Below are 4,228 nucleotides of genomic sequence, written 5' to 3' on the forward strand. Positions count from 1 at the left end.
CTTTCCTCTACAACATTATGTGCTGGTGTGATTTTTTTGTTATTTCACAATTGTGTTCCTGTTGATAGTGGTGCCTGTGCAGAAAGGCATAGACTGACTCTGCACACTGAATCCTGCTGCCAGCAGAGCTCTGCTGGAAGCACTTCTCAACTAGTCCACATCTTGTTCTTCTGTATAGTTTGGCAATGGACTGAGTACATTTCCAACATCCTGTGGTTGTAAATAATTCTGGTCATTTCAGCAAATGCTGCCACTCATTAAATCTGGCTTCTCTGAACACCCAGCCTGTGAGGTCAGTGTAAGACTCCTTCATCCTGAGAGTGATGTGATGTTTAGAGTTACAGTGTCACACCCACTCACCAACATTTAGTTCTGAGTGGTTCTCTCCCACTCTTCCTCAGTCTTTTACTCACATTTTCTGTCTTTTCATTTCCAGACAGATTTGATTTGGATATTACAGTTCCTGTGAGCTTTGAGGTGGACGCAACCCACCTGGAGGTTTGAAAGAAGTCTCAACTGGTGTTACTGCAGGCCACACTGCTGCCCATTGCACTGACAGCTAACGTGGGTGTCAAAGGTAGGGGTAGAAATATTTCTTAGTTTCTAGCAAGAAAGCTGCTTTCATGCACAGCACATGCATTTTTTTCTCAGCAAAGCAGCTGTATTATCTCTGATCTTAGTAGAAAACACAGATTTACAACTTCATGCCTCAGAGGTGAGGAAATCTTATGGCCTTAAAGAGGGTATAAAAATGCGTCGTATTTTGTGATGTTTTCAACATAAGGAAAGCTTTCAAAAGCTCCAAGGGCTGAACTATTTTTTCTTGTTAAAAATAACTCACTGTGCCTTATCTGTGAGCTTATCTTGTGGGTAAAACCAGAGATGCTGCATACAGAGGGCTCTTACAAAAATACCTCAAAGATAGATTTGGTTGATCAGTTTTCTCTAAACATTACCATGCAGTCTGATCTCATTGAGAAAGCCTATAATTAACATGTAGTTCAATTCTGTATATACTTTTGTACTGAGTGAGTTTCTCAATTTACAGATAGGCATAAAATGTAAGTTTCAATGAATACCAATAATTTTGTAAACCTTAGGCAAGTACAAGTACAGAATTACATGTGGAGGTTGTGGTGAGTAGTGCTGGGCAAGAAATACAAAAGGAAAGTCTTCAGATGTTGCTGAAAGGAGTCTTGCTAGTGCTGCTTCCACTCCCAGCCTGCTTCTCCTGCCACCAGATGGGAAGCTTGGCATCCTACTGAGGCACGGCTGCTGGCAGGAATGGCACCTCTGTGCTCAAGTCACTCTTGCACCTCTATGGCAGCACTGTTCACAGGCTTTTACAAAGTATGCTTCAGAGTGGGTTAGAAGTGCAGACATTTTGCAGAGACATATTGCATGTGAAGGGAATTCAAGAGCCTGGGGAAGAGACTGACTGTAACAGATACCATCTTTTGTGGTTGTCTCTGAGGCATGTGAAACACGAAGGGCAGCAGAGCTCCTGACCATAGAGGTCAAGGACCGCTGACAGAGTGGATACAGGAAGAGATCTGTAGTGTTGATTAAGTATTTTTTCATTTTTTCACAAATGCTTTATACACATTTTATTATTATATATATATATATAGTCTGTCTTGAATGTTTTATGTGCATACTTTTTCTACTTCCTTTTATGTTATCTCTCTTTGAAGATAGGGTTGATTTCAGGTACCTGCCTGTTGATTTTAAAGACATGGTGATCCTTAATACTGGAACATGCCAAGCAAGTTTTCAGTTTCCATTACACTGCTCTGAAATATCCATAAGGTAAGAGAATATTGCCCTCAGGAACTGCACAGGCTGCTGTGGAGGTCAGCAGAAGCATCAGTAGCTGGTGGCAGCGAGGGAGCTCTCTGACACGTGGCAAAAAAAGAGGAATTTCACCTGATCCCCATATGTCCCTGTGAAGCAGTTTCCAGCTTTGAGGGACTGTGCAGTATTGCAAGTCTGGAAATCTCAGGACAGATTTGCTAAGAGTAGTCTGACAGAAACAGCTGCCAAACGGCAGGTTGTAGAGAATACTGTTCATTGGCAGGCTTAGCCCCTCTCTCACAGTGAGCAGGAGGAAAAGAATAAGTTCACAACCCTGTGAATGTCCAAAATGCTTTTGTTAGCCAATGGACCTGTGTTCTGAAACACATCCAGGCTTGACACCACGCTCAGGTTTATTGAGATATATCTTATACCTTGTAGGACATAAATCAGGTGTCTTCTCTGAAACCAAATGTTTGCAAGCTTTCCAGTGTTTTGGTTCCTGGTATTAGTGGTGATAATGTTTGTAGTGACACTATGGGAAATCCATGTTCAAATCTTTCTTTTGTGTCTGGGATGACACAGACCCCTGATGAATAGGTGCTCGTGAGAGAGAGAGACATGGGGGATACCGGGACTGCAGTTTCTGCCTATGGGATTCTTCATATATTGCATCGTATGGCACTGCATGTGTACTGTGCCATCCTCCTGGAGCAGGAGCCCAAGCCTCTGCACTATCCTTCCTCCAATAAGAGAGTTATCTATATATATATACTCACACAGTATACCTTATAAGGACTTGATTTGTGGCAGTGAATGCCTGCCATTATGGCACAGCAGATCTTTAATTAGCAATATCAGCACTGGCTCTCGGTGAACGAGTTGAGCTAATAAAGCAGTATGAGGAGAGTCATAGAGCTCAGCGCTGGCTCATTTAGCCTGTCTATTAGCTGGACTAATTAGCCCAGATGGAAAGCAATACTTAAGCAGTCATTCCACTGCTGCTTTCTGAGCCAGTTCATTCAGAGCCAGCTCTGATATTTCTACACAGTAGCACATCGTACTGTATAAATAAATTCTGAATGCTGCAAAGCAAATGGCCTTGTAGGAACCTTACTTCTCACATAAGCCACTGCTAATTCAGAACTTCATATTGTGCTGGAGACCTCTCACGTGGAATCCATCAGTGAGAGAGATGTAATTTTCCCCATAGTATGTACCAGTAGAGTTTGTGTTTCTTAGCCTAGGTAATCTGGGTCTTATGTTTTTTAATTATTTTTAATAAGAAAATTCAGCAATGCTGCTGGGAGATATCTTATATTTCAAAATACCAGCATAAATTTTATGTATGATTTCTACTATAGCTGTCAGTGATGACAAACATAGATTTCAGTGAAAAACAGATGAAATAAATAGAACAGTGTACAAAGCAGATGAAGGAGTAAGAAAGGTATTTCCAAGCAAATTATCTTCATATGGACACAAAGCTTGGAGGGAAGAAAATAAAAAGCTGTTCAACAAAGCTATAATCAATTGCATATGGCTTGAGCAAGGATGACTAGTCATGAGTAAGTCTCCTTTTGACATTTAGCTATCCTTTAGAAACAGAAAATACACTTTAAAAACAGAGCCCTGGAGCAAAAATGCTTACGAGTCTGGTGGAAATAATCAACTATGATTCTAAGATTCTTTTAAGTACACCCGATTTTGCTCCATGAAGAATGTGAACCTGAAGGCTACAGGAGGAGGTGGAACAGCTGAATCTCTACCACAGTCCTCTAGAGGAGGTGCAGCAACTGTCCATCTGCCGTCAGGGCAGAATGAATGCCTCTGCAGGAAACAGACTGTGTCCTTTCGGCTGTCTATCTGCCAAAGTTGTCATACCTTCCTGAGAAGTAACTGCATTGACTAGCAGACTGTTAAGCAGATGGAAGCAGTAGAGTCAGATATGGCGCTAAAAATGATGTGCTGGTGTCAAAGCCTTGTTTCCATGACATCTCATCCTGGCGTAGAGAAATCTCAAGGAATTGGTACCAAATTGTCCGAGAGATGATGATAAAATTAGATTTAGACAAATACATACATCAGAGGAATTTCTCAGGTCCTCAGGCGCCACACAAACATAACAAATATTGGAGGGCAGATAAGAAAATGTGTGTTCCAGGGAAGTTGTTCTGAGTTTTCAGTCAAAGGTGGAATTCTGTGTGAATGTTCATGTGAATGTCAGCACTCATCCAGAGGAGCGGATAAGCACTGATTAGATTTGTTTATGTGATAATTGGTGCTAGCGAAGAGTGAAGTAGATTTTCCGTTTGCCTTAGGCGTGCTTACCAAAAAGGCAACCAGTCTTAATCTGCTGATGTCAGCAGGACAGTATGCCTTCCTAGACAGTGTGCTGTCACTACTGCATACACTACTCTGTATGTGTACTAGT

Source organism: Excalfactoria chinensis, chromosome 4, assembly GCF_039878825.1.
Source record: "Excalfactoria chinensis isolate bCotChi1 chromosome 4, bCotChi1.hap2, whole genome shotgun sequence".
NCBI classification, from domain to species: Eukaryota; Metazoa; Chordata; class Aves; order Galliformes; family Phasianidae; genus Excalfactoria; species Excalfactoria chinensis.